The 12,008-nt window shown below is 39.8% G+C and overlaps 1 protein-coding gene across 8 annotated transcripts in view; it reads left to right on the forward strand.

The window, feature by feature from the left end:
• The first annotated feature begins 367 nt into the window (after positions 1–367).
• cald1b (caldesmon 1b) overlaps positions 368–12,008 on the forward strand; it is a 36,857-nt gene continuing 25,216 nt past the window's right edge. For 7 of the 8 annotated variants that reach the window (XR_010795960.1, XM_066649480.1, XM_066649482.1 and 4 more), the window contains exon 1: positions 368–396. The gene's annotated coding sequence lies outside the window, so the exon portion shown is untranslated. Of the gene's footprint in view, positions 397–1,148; positions 1,250–12,008 lie in introns of those variants that run through there. The other variant, XM_066649481.1, reaches the window with a different exon arrangement.

The following is a 12,008-nucleotide window of genomic DNA, read 5'->3' on the forward strand; positions in this document are numbered from 1 at the left end:
TCCAAACTGACAAAGCACACTCATGTAATTCCAGAGATAAGTAGAAGATAATTTTACCCATTTTCCATGAGATTAAAATTCTGAAGTAGATCTAATTCCTGAGTATTTTTTCAGTGACAATAAGTAATACATACACAACCAAACCATTGAAATGTCATTGATTCTGCACTCATTATCAACTCCTATTATGTGGGTGCAATTTGTGGTTCTACAATTACTGGCTGGAGTCCATTTCTTGCTCTGCATACTTGTTAGACCTAATCAGCATGTTCTTTCATTGTCAGGACCCACACAAGACGACCACAGAGCAGGTATTATCTGAATGGTGGATCTCAGCAATGCAGCATCCTGTGACCATTGATGCCAGCTCAACACACACTACCATGCCACCTCTAGGTCAGTTTCACTGCACTGCCAAATAATACCTGCCCTATGGTGTTTCTGATCATTGAAAAACAAAATGAAAAGGGACTAACAAGGTATGCAGAGAAACAGCTGCACTGCAGAGTGTAATTGTAGAACTACAAATTGCACCTACATGGCTAGGATTCGACAAGGAGGCTAATGTTATGGCTGATCACTATAATAAATAAGCACAAGCATTTTAGATGTCTCCTGAATTATTATAAACCCACAGAAATTCTATAAAAATGAGAAATATGAACATCAGAATGAAACTGTAGTAAATTTAATGTGTGGGAGCATCTTTATGGAAACAATATATTTATTCCTTATTAAATTATTACCAAGAATGAATATGTCATTCCACACCTTAAATTTCTCGTTCCCATACACTTTTAAGTCGTTTCCCCATCTTAATTGTATGAAGGGATGTTACCAGCAGAGCTCCGTTTGTCACAGTCCCATGTGTTTGGACTTTATTTATTTTTTATAGTGACCGTTATTTTTTATCTCCACCCGTTTTCTGACATCCCAACTATCTTCCCGCTGCTAATTTCCTGGCGTCTCCTGTTGCTGGGCGACACAGAGATGAGTTCATTTTTTTTACTACCCGTTTTCTGACAAGCCCCGCCTTCCGCGCAGGATTAGCTAGAGTATGAACTACAAGAAAAAGTAGGCGTAGTTGGGAAGTGGAAAACAACGCCTGGGGGGGAGACTGTCTGAAAAAGCTGCATTATGCATGAGGGGCGGGTCCTAGTCCGCAGGATTTATTTAGTGAGAAATCACAAAGCAGCACCAAACTTTCTCTTTCCAGTCCACAGTGGCACCAAGGCCACCTGTTTCTCAGGTAAGAGCTTTCACATCTCTCTCAAAGCTCTCAACTGCATCTTTTGAAATAACTGTTTATTTCTACATTTGTCTGCTCTTTCTATTAGGCTTATTAATGCCATTGTCCTCAACTGCAGTATATAATGCATGATTACCAAGATGTCTAAGATGAACTCTCTGCAGAAAGTAAATGTACACTAGTGGAGGGTAATGTGCAAGAACTTCAGTTTTACTTGTTGCTACTCTTAAAGTCTAGGTCTAACATTGAAAAGCTGTGGTCAGGCACAGTATAGAACATTGGCAGTACACTAGTTTACTCCATATCCAGAAAAGCGACCCTCCTTGACATCCCTCTACATTTCAGCAGCATGACCTCTGACCCTCAGCTATTCTTTCTAATCAGCCACATGTAAATTACTACTTCATGTGTTCTGTTCTCTACAGTTGGCAGCATGTGTACAAAGATGTCTGTTGTGTAATACCTAGAACAACCACTTGTTGCTAATCAGAAGACTCAGTTCATCGAACATGTAAACAACAAAGCTACCCTTGTATATAAAGTCATTTTTGCAGTCTGCTTGCATAAGTGTCTGTAAAAGTGTGGCTGAAAATTTGCAGGTGCATCCCTATCTTGGCCAGGCTATATCTGTTTACTTTACTTTACAGCGGGGCCTGAGCTAATACAACAAATGATGACTATGTACTTTTTTATTTATTTATTTGCTCAGGGATGATATAGGTCTTGTGAATATATGACACAGTGTAGAGTGTGGTTCCATGTCCACATCCATCACATAGATTACAGTTTAACAGAATGGGATATTTATTGGCATAACTAGGTGGCGGACAATATCCACAATATTGGGATGGCAGTCTCTGTCTCCAGATGAAGAGTGGTCTAGAAATGGATAAATGACTACATTAACTACATCAATAAAACGCAAGCGTCTTGAAGACTACAACTTTACAGGAGAGGACAAAAACCTTTTACTTCTCATGTAAGTCAGTGCAAAAAAGTTAATGTAAGATGATGCGTTTCTGTTGGTATTTTCTTCATAAAAGGTTTACACAAAATGGAGGATGTCTCCTGTGTTCAAATCATGTAGAAAAATACAAAGATTATTTGGACAGTGATGAAGAATATCTAAAAATCCTTATTTATTTGTATTTACTTTACCATTAAAGATTTTCTGAACAAATAAACACAGCCTAACTAAACAGCTTTTAATCATAATTTGTTCAGTTGCTTATGCTTTTGTACAGTACTTTATATTCACTGCAGAATGACAGTAGTGATTAGAAAGTGATAAACTGAAGTAGTCTGGAGACAAGTCAGTGCAGTGGTGTGAGGACTGTAGAGTAGCAGCAGTACAGCAGTGGACTGTTTAATGGGAGATGGTCAGTTTAAATAAGGGAGAATCTGGAGGGGATTATGCACAGTGAGTTCTAGCTGTTGCTGGACGCAGGATGGAGGCACTGCCCTGTTTTTCTGAAATGAGAGGGTCCAGGTGTGAGAGGCACAGCAGTGATTATTCCAGCCTCCAAACACTGCCGCAGTCAGCAGTAGCTTGAGCTTTACTTCTTCTGCTTCTTATAAAACTGAAACCTAAATTAAACTATAATACAAACTGAAATGGAATTTCAGTGGTTGGTCTGCACTAGCAAAACAATATAGTATAAAAATAATATTAATACATGCCTAGAAAATTGACCCACGGTGAAAGAATAAAGGCACTAAATTTTACTGAAAGAGTGGATGATAATGTTCTTGTTGTCTGGGATAAGTGCAAAAATTGCCTTATATTTTGGAAATGATTCTGGTTTAAGCTTGTCAAGGGCAGGACACTTTGAGGTTGAATTATGTGAGCAGTTCACTACATGCTTTGAACAGATCATTAAGGTACTGTGCAAAATCAGGGACCATTTTTCCACTAGAGTGTCCAGTAAATACAAGTAATTTATTCCTTTTCTTAGTAATAGCCTCTTTATTGATCCACGTCCTTTCAGACCCATAGTGTTGAGTTGTCTTCTCTCAGTTGAAGGATGAACAGAAGAACATTTCTGATGTAAGAGTTGGAATCAGAATCTGTCAAAGATGAAATCGTTCCATACTGTTTACCTGATGAAGACACTTGGTGGTCTACCTGGTCTTGAATAGATTTTAGTACATTGTGTATTTTCAATTCTTAATGAAAGTAGATTGTACATTATCTAACTTGCCATAGAATTAATACCTTCTCCCTTTTAAAAAAACTGGAAATGAAACTAATCTAATCCCTGAAATGTGTACATTTCTGTTTTTGATACACCTGAGTAAATTATGGGGTGTACCTGAGAAAATGTTGGATACTAAGCTTGTGCTTAGATAGACCTACAGCATATCTAAGCCAAAAGTGTGCTTGCTGCTATTTGAGGCTCACATACAGAGCAATCCAGTGAGTGATGTTCCAGAGCTGCTTTGGTGAAGCTTGGAATAGTATAAGAGTCCTACACAGCAGACTCTAACCAGAGATGATAAAGAACTGGCACATTCAGCATTCCTCAATCATGAGGTCAGAGAAAGCCGAAACCAGCATTTCTATGGGTTCGTCCATGGAGTGTGTGCTGAGACATCTACAGATGTTTGCCAAGTAATAAAAGAAAATTAATGAAATAAATAAGAAAAATAGAGAAAAATTCCAAATTCCTCTCTGAGGTTTGGTGACTGAATGTGTTCCATTCTAGCATACTGTTTATCATACATTAACCAGGCTTCTCTCAGTGAAAAGGCTTGGGAGCTGGAGCATGGTCATGCCAAGTCAGGTTCCCTTTCCTTAGATGGTATTGGCCACAAGGCTGAGGACCTTCTACAGCGGAGTCCATGAGCTTGTGTCTGGCTGTGATGGATGTGTTGTCTCCTGGGAGACTGGGAATGTGTTTTGCTGTAATTAAGGCTTCTTCTAGCAAGAGCATCTCAGCATCCCTGAATTTAATGCATTTGTGAGAAACCTATAAACTCTCTGAGTGAAATGATCCAAAATTGGTGATGAGTGGCCGACAGTGCCGGCTTCTTCATGACCTTCTTGGGTGTTTCTAATTACAGGAACACTATTTCCTTTGGAAATGAGAGAAATGCGCAGTGAAGCTGAAATTATGTTCGCAAGACTTGCTCTAATGGAAAAAATGTGGAAATACCAACCACTTGATGAGCTGCCATACTGAACAGCCTTGATCTGTGGAGGAGGCAACTTGCCAAGAGCTTGTTCCTAGCCATGGCACAGCAGAAGAAAATATTTTATGGTCATATTAGACAGCGGAGACTTGATCATAATCAAAAGCATAACCGTATGACTCAGGGGGTCTTGAGGAATGCACTGATGGAGATGTAGGTATACCCCCGCCAAAGTTCTCGTTATTTTGCATGCTCTTGGATGATTGAGGGAGAGCGTATGAGCTCCACAGATCAAAGCCTGGAATATTTCGAAGGAGCGAACGGCTGTGTAATAACTCAAACATACCCACACTGGCATCCTGGCTTTTACAGAGCCCATCGAGAGGACACAAATTAGTTGTTATGAAGAACAGATGCTGGCTCGATAGATCTATCTACTGGACGTATGCAGAACATGTTGAAGGCTGATGTTCGCACGTCAGGCAACATGTTGTCCTTTAGCTTGTCTTAGCTTTGAAAGTTTAGCAGTAAAGTAAATCGCAGAATGTTATTTGTTCTGAAAGGGCAGATATTCTCATTATTTATGCGAGTTTTTTCATTTTAATTCAACAGATTGGGCCTTAAAACATATATATATATGGAAATGAGCATTGTGTGTGATAAGCTTGATAACTTTAATTAATAAAACCAGGGAAATTGCTTTTTAATGATATTTGTATCTTAAATATATAAGCAATTAATCTTGAGAATAAAGCAGAGTGCAGATTTTAAACTGTATAAACTTTATGTAAGTGCATAATGTACCTTTACCGTTGTCAGAAACATAACTTTCAAGAACTGTACAGTGATTGTACATAATTTTTCATTACAGCCTTTCAACAAAACTGTGAAAGTAACTGAAAAGTGGCTTATAAATCAAGGCAGGCCTTGAAATTCTTTATCCTATTACTTCAGCACATGCCTTTTCAGATGAACTGTGTCATGCTATTTCTATCCAGTGTTTGGACTCTGTTCAGTGTTCGGTGCCATAGGCCTGAGCGCAGATGGATGTTGGCTTCTTAGTGAACAGTTGGATTTCTGTTCCTCAGTGACACAGGTGCAGCTGTCCTGATGTTAGAGGAAATGGGTTTTCCCCAAGTCTACATGGGGCAGTGTTTGCGCGCAGCCATTATGGACTCAGTAATTTAGTACAAGGTCCAGGTTCGTCATTAGCCCTAAGGGCACTTTAAATAGGCCTAATCCTATTCCCAGTGAAGCTTCTGTACAGAACAGGAGAAGTTCTTACTGAGGCATGTAAAGTTTATCAGGGATAGACCTGCTCTGCAAACTATTTGTGCCTGACCTTAAAAATATTCAGCCGCAGTCCACTGTGTATAATGCTCTCCAGCTGCCTACCGTATATATTAATTTCCAAGCTGAGCATGATGAATTAAAGCAACCCAAGGTCATGTCTTATAGTGATTTTACTACAGTTAAAGGGTCTTGTATAATTGATTATTTAAGAAATATGTCTCCCATTTTTCTTGGCTTGGCTCACATTCCTAGGCTGGCATAAATGTGATATTTTTTCAACAGGGATCTGATGTTTTCACAGCTGGGTGGTCACACAAATCTAATCTTTTCATCTCAGATATGAGCCATTTTTTGGTTCTGACATATCAAAAAATTATGGATACTCCACTTTGTAGCTTAATTTCCATTCATCATGTATATGGAGTATGCTGTCAATAATATGTTTTCAAATGTTAGCATGTTAGCTCAGGAAAAATAGTCTTCTAATATTCCATGGAGACAATTTTCCACAAAGCTATGTGACTCTGTAGGCTAATGTTTCTAAGCAACATAACAGTTAGAATCATTCCATGAGGATCACAATTGTTTAAATAACCCAGCACATTAATAATTCATTTTATGTTTAATCATATATGTGTGTGTAAGGATTGTTTTACAACAGCTTAAAACAAACGGTCAGATTTTAGGACTGGATCAGGTTCCTCATTATAAGCAGATATTTCCCATATCATCTGATTCGACGCTAGCAACAAGTATTATTAGTGTATTTAGAGTGACATTTTAAAAGACTAATGGAAAATTAACTCTGTGTGTAACACAGTGAATGGAATCTGGTTGTGTCTGTATCACCTACTGGATACTAAAAATACCAGCTAGTGTAAACCAAACTCTGCGGCAAACTCTTTGCAACACAAACCATTGCAACTTCCATTTGCCGTGGCCTTATAAGGTAGAGGAGGAAGTCACTATTTCAAAGGATGTAGTACAGTTGCATTGTCTAAATGTATCTAAAGCATTCAGCACTTTAATAAAGGTCTGATGGAGGCAGCCCACCAGACTGAGCCTGTGATGTTTCTTGATTATATCCCACAGTCCTTTATTTATCCCGAAATCTATTTTATCATAAGACCTTAATGTGATATAGTAGCTTGTCGATGCCTCAGGAGATCTCTGATTCTTTTGAAATTCCTTTTGAGAAAATGCATTAGACAAAAACAAGATGTCAGAGAGCTGACATAGTTACTCACAGCACCAAAACATAGTCTTGGATCAGAAGGGGTTCAAGTTAAACTGGGTTTCAAAGCTCCAGTCCAGTCTAAGATAATGAATCTTAGAGGAATGCATGACTTTACTGAGATCTCTATTACAACTCAAGAGGAGACCCACGAGATTTCCAGGTTTTTTTTTCTAAGGAGAAATAACAAAGCAGTGGATGTCTCTTATATATTTCCATGTGATCTCACTTGCTGTTGTCTAGGAGAAACTAGAGATATATGTTGAGATCTCTTTTTAAGGGAGTTTATAGTTGTCTGTCATATCTCAAAAGTTATAAATACCAGTGATTGCATAGTGTTAGCTGAAGAATACTGTACTTATAAAGAATGAAGATGTGCTGTAATGTCTGTGGCCACATCTGTGCCTTTTACCATGTTTGGTTACGCAGGGCCACGCCAGCCCCCCAGCCCCCCTAACCCCAACCCATACCTCTTTACCGCGTGTTATGGAAGACAGGACTCTTTGTGATCTTTATGCCTGTAGCCATTGATTCCAGCGGGATTCCCATGACTGTAAGCATCTGTAGACGGACGCCGCATTCATATCCCTGAATGGTATTATGGAGTATTACACAGTTCCCCACTCAGCTTAGGATGGTAAGGGGGTGGAGCTATGCAAAATGACTCCCAACATATGCCCCATAAAGTCCTGGGGCAAGACTAATTGTTTAATAGTTGTGCTGTTGTGTAGAGGGTACATATGGTGATTTAGTTTATATTATTGGATTGTGTACAGGGACAGTGGTATTAAAAATGTCGGCACCCAGTATTGGTGACCTCTCTGTGCTTTAAGTGTGTTCAGCAAAAACTGGGTGGGGCACTTTTTATAAAATTTAGAATTTTTGCTAGCTCTCCAGTCTGTTTGCGTGCTTGGAACTATTCTGATGTGTTTACAAAACCCCAGTGTCTTTAAATGAGTGAAAAAACAAACTGGCTCAGTCTGGTATGCCAGGCTCTCTCTCTCTCTCTCTCTCTCTCTCTCTCTCTCTCTCTTTCTCTCTCTCTCTCTCTCTGGATCTGGAGTATTTTTTTGACAGCAGAGAGTACTCCAAAAGTTGAAAAGCATAAACTGAAATGAGGATATTGCTCATGACTGCCCCATAGGTAGGTAACATTGATTTATTTTCAGTACAAATTTGTTTGCAGTTGTCCAAATTCTCAGTTCATGTGCTGCTCAATGTTGTCATCAGTCGTGGATATTGATGGGTATCCTTCATGGCTCCTTCTTCATGGCTGACACTAATTTGACCTTGAACTTCTCTATCTATTCATGAACACTTCTTTGTATTTTTCAATGAATATTGGCACCAGACACAAAAAGTAAAAAATAATGTAAAAATATATATTTATAAGTGGGGCACCCATAGTTTCTTGCACTGCAGTCACAAAAACACTGATGTAATATGCTCAAACCTGCACAGCAGTGACTGGGAGGACAGCGCCTCATATGGAAACTCTGGCCAGCAGAGGTTTTGCATCATTTTTGACTCACGCTTTTTTGCAGTTGTCCAAATACATCTGTTTGTGCTCAGTTTACATGCCACTCAATGTTGTCATCAATCATGGATATGGATGGGTGTATGGCTCCTTCTTCTATTTTAGCTCTGACTTAAAAAAAAAATTTGAGCATATTTTTTTCAGAGAAGTGGGACAGTTAAAAAACAACCTGCTTCCAGCTGCTCCAGCTTCTTACAGCTGCCCCTTATGATTTGTGGCGTGGGCTGTAATTGAACTAATTCTAATTACAGATTAAAAGAGTGGGGGTTTTAAAAGAACATTACATCTCACTCTGCTTGGCTTTGGTGGCACTGATGAATAAACTTCCGAAAAAGCCATAAAAAATTAATTCTTTCATCTTGCCACCAGAAATCTGGTTGTTATCTAAACAGAGACATAGAGGCTGGATGTATGCATGTGAATGTATGGAAGATATCATGTGTTGGCACTTAATTCTAAAATCTACTAGCACATGCAGATGAGTGGATCTTTAATTATTCATTTAAAGGGCATATATCCTTCATTGCATCTGTTTTATTTCCTGAAGACTGTGTGGTATATCTACTGAAAACATTAATAATGCAATTTTCATGAAAATTTAAATAGTCTGATAATGTTATGCTTCTAAGACATACATATGTCTAAAATCTTAAGGTGAAATTCTTTTAATATGTGAGTTTAGCTAAATGAATATGACCTGTTGCTGACGCATGTGAACATTTGCCAAAACAGATTATATAATTTCTATAGTTTGGCACTGACCAACAGAGATGTTCTGTAGCATCTTCGCCTGAGCCGAACCACACCATACTCAATGCGATATAGAGTTGCAAGTCCAGTATAACACCCCTTCTCACTTAATTCATATTGTTTACAGTCTATACAGTGAGCCAAAACATGTGCTCGGTGATGGATTGGCACCCTGGCCAAGGACCTACCATGACCCTGAACAGAATAAGGCAATTGCAGAAAAGGAATGAATGAATATTCAGCTCTATGTTGACTATATGACCGATCTCATGACACCTTTTACTTTAGTTCTACTGTATGAGACCCACTCATCCAGGAGAGCATTCATCTGGAGAATATATAAAGAAGTGTCAAACTGTGGCCCGCCCATAACTTCAGCAGCACATATTCAGGATTGAAAAGGATACTCATGAATGATGAATCAGCTCTGTATGGACCCGCTGGTTGACATATGCACCATCGTCTGGGAATGTCGTTTTTTGCAGTTTCACCTTAATGTGGTGTTTGTGGATCCACCACAATGAATGGGGCACGTTTGAGAGAATTGATGAGAACCATTTACACCAAAACCTGCTCAGTGTCCTGGGAACAGCCCAGAGTCTTAGAAACCAGGGTGCAGTCTCATGTTTCCCTCCATTTCCCTTTCACGGCTCCAGTCAGGGGCTTGAACTAAGTGAATAATGTGTTGTTAATATGATGGATCCTCTCTCATCTAAGGTAACTACAGGTCTGTCAGTGTATAAATCAAATGAGGAGCAGGTAGTCTGTCAGCAGACTGACTTGCGGCAGATGGTTTCTGCATCTCAGAGAAGCTTATGTAGGCTTTAGTGTGGGCCCCTGTCCCACCATCCAGTGTATTCTGGCCCTGAGCGCTTGTCTTGTCACAAGATGAAGCTATACCTTCAAACCACAAGCTGATTCCTTTCAGTCCCTGGAATTTCTTCCCCTTACCTCACCTTACCTCACCTGTCTGTGTCTGTATATCAGCACTGATGCTGCTGTAGTGTGACGTCCATGGCCTCAAGCTGTTGCCAGAGCCAAAAATGTCAAACCTAAGCAATGTCGGCATATTCTGGCCCTCTGTGCTGGCCTTGTCTTCCCATGATGAAGCTCTACAGTCAAATACTCCGAGTGGTTTTTTACAGTGCGTGGAATATTTTCACTTACATTACTTGTCTGTTTCTGTATAAGAAGACTGCAAAGCAAACCCCCCTTGATGCTGCGCTAGACGGACATTTTTGGCTCTTGCAATTTGAGGACAATCTGAGGCCACGGATGTCTGCAAATTTGTCCCTTTCCCCAATAATTATCTATTATTTCTGCCAAAGAATCTCCCTTTCTCAGTCCTTTGTTCATCAACTAGAAGTTTCATTTAATTGGGAGTAGGTCACTGAAGGAGTGGAATTCTCACTCTGGCATTTTTGGAATTCAAGACCACAAGAGGGAGAACTATGGCAAAGGCAACATGCCCAGGAACTGCAATCAATCGCAGATGTGTAAATTAGAATGTGTCCTCAGCCTGTGTCATGTGGAAATGATTTGTGGTCTTGATCCTACCTTGTGGTAAAAGATCTGGACACAGAGGCAGAGAGCCTGGGAAATCTATAACGTGCCCGGCACTACAGAGTCAGCGCTCACTTTTTTCCCTTCAAGCTTTTGAAAAGTGAAGAAGGATACAAGACTAGGGAGGAACACATTCCTTCATCACAGTAACACAGTAACACACACTTGCTGTAATGAAGGAATTTATTCTTCTCTTATATCCTTCTTCACTTTTCAAAAGCTTAACCCATTAACCCATTAAAGAGATACAGATCTTACTCTGTGAGATTTCTTTTAACTTGATAACTATCAGTGTGTTCTAAAAACCTACTGCTACTGCTTAAACACCCAGCCTTTTAAGAATACTGATTCCTAAATGATTCTTGGTTTGGTTTGTATGATTCTAGGAAACATTGCTGTAGGACCTACAGATTTGTGGGGGTTGAATTTTCTCATCAGTTCATAAAGCCTCTTTGCACATCTCAATCACCCAGTTTGTGATCTGCAGCAGGGAAGAAACGGCTTCATAACAGCTCAGCGTCCTTTTCTGTTAAATCAACACAGATCAGCCAAAACATTATGATCACTTCCTTGTTTCTACACTCACTGTCCATTTTTTTCAACTCCGTTGACCATACAAGAGCACTTTATAGTTATAGTCTACAATTATGGACTTTATACTATATGTTGCTCTGCATATTTTTTTTGCCCTCTTTCACCTGTTCTTTAAAGGTCAGGACTCCCACAGGACCACAACAGATCAGGTATGATTTGGGTGGTGGATCATTATTATCAGCGCTATAGTGACACTGACACCAATGCGTGTTGTGCTGATATGAGTGGATCAGACACAGCAGAGCTACTGGAGTTTTTAAAGCACTTAGTGTCACCGCTGGACTGAGTTGTTCCATCAGCCATAAATATTCAGCCAACAGCTTCCTGTGTCCACTGAAGAAGGACTAGAGGAATGGCCAACAGGAACTGCGCTGCACCAGATGAGCTACTGTCTCTGACTTTACATCTACAAGGTCGAACATCAATGTATGTGTGTCTAAAAAAGTGAACAGTGAGTGGACACAGTGTTAAAAGTTCCAGCAGCATTGCTGTGTCTGATCCAGTTGTACCAACACAACACACACTAACACACCACACACAGAGTCATTGCAGTGCTGAGAACGATCCACCAACCAAATCATACCTGCTCTGTGATGGTCCTGTGGGGATCCTGACCTTTGAAGAGCAGGGCAATCCAAGTATGCGGAGCAACAGGT

The sequence above is a fragment of the Hoplias malabaricus genome, chromosome 17 (genome assembly GCF_029633855.1).
Source record: "Hoplias malabaricus isolate fHopMal1 chromosome 17, fHopMal1.hap1, whole genome shotgun sequence".
In the NCBI taxonomy this organism is placed as follows: Eukaryota; Metazoa; Chordata; class Actinopteri; order Characiformes; family Erythrinidae; genus Hoplias; species Hoplias malabaricus.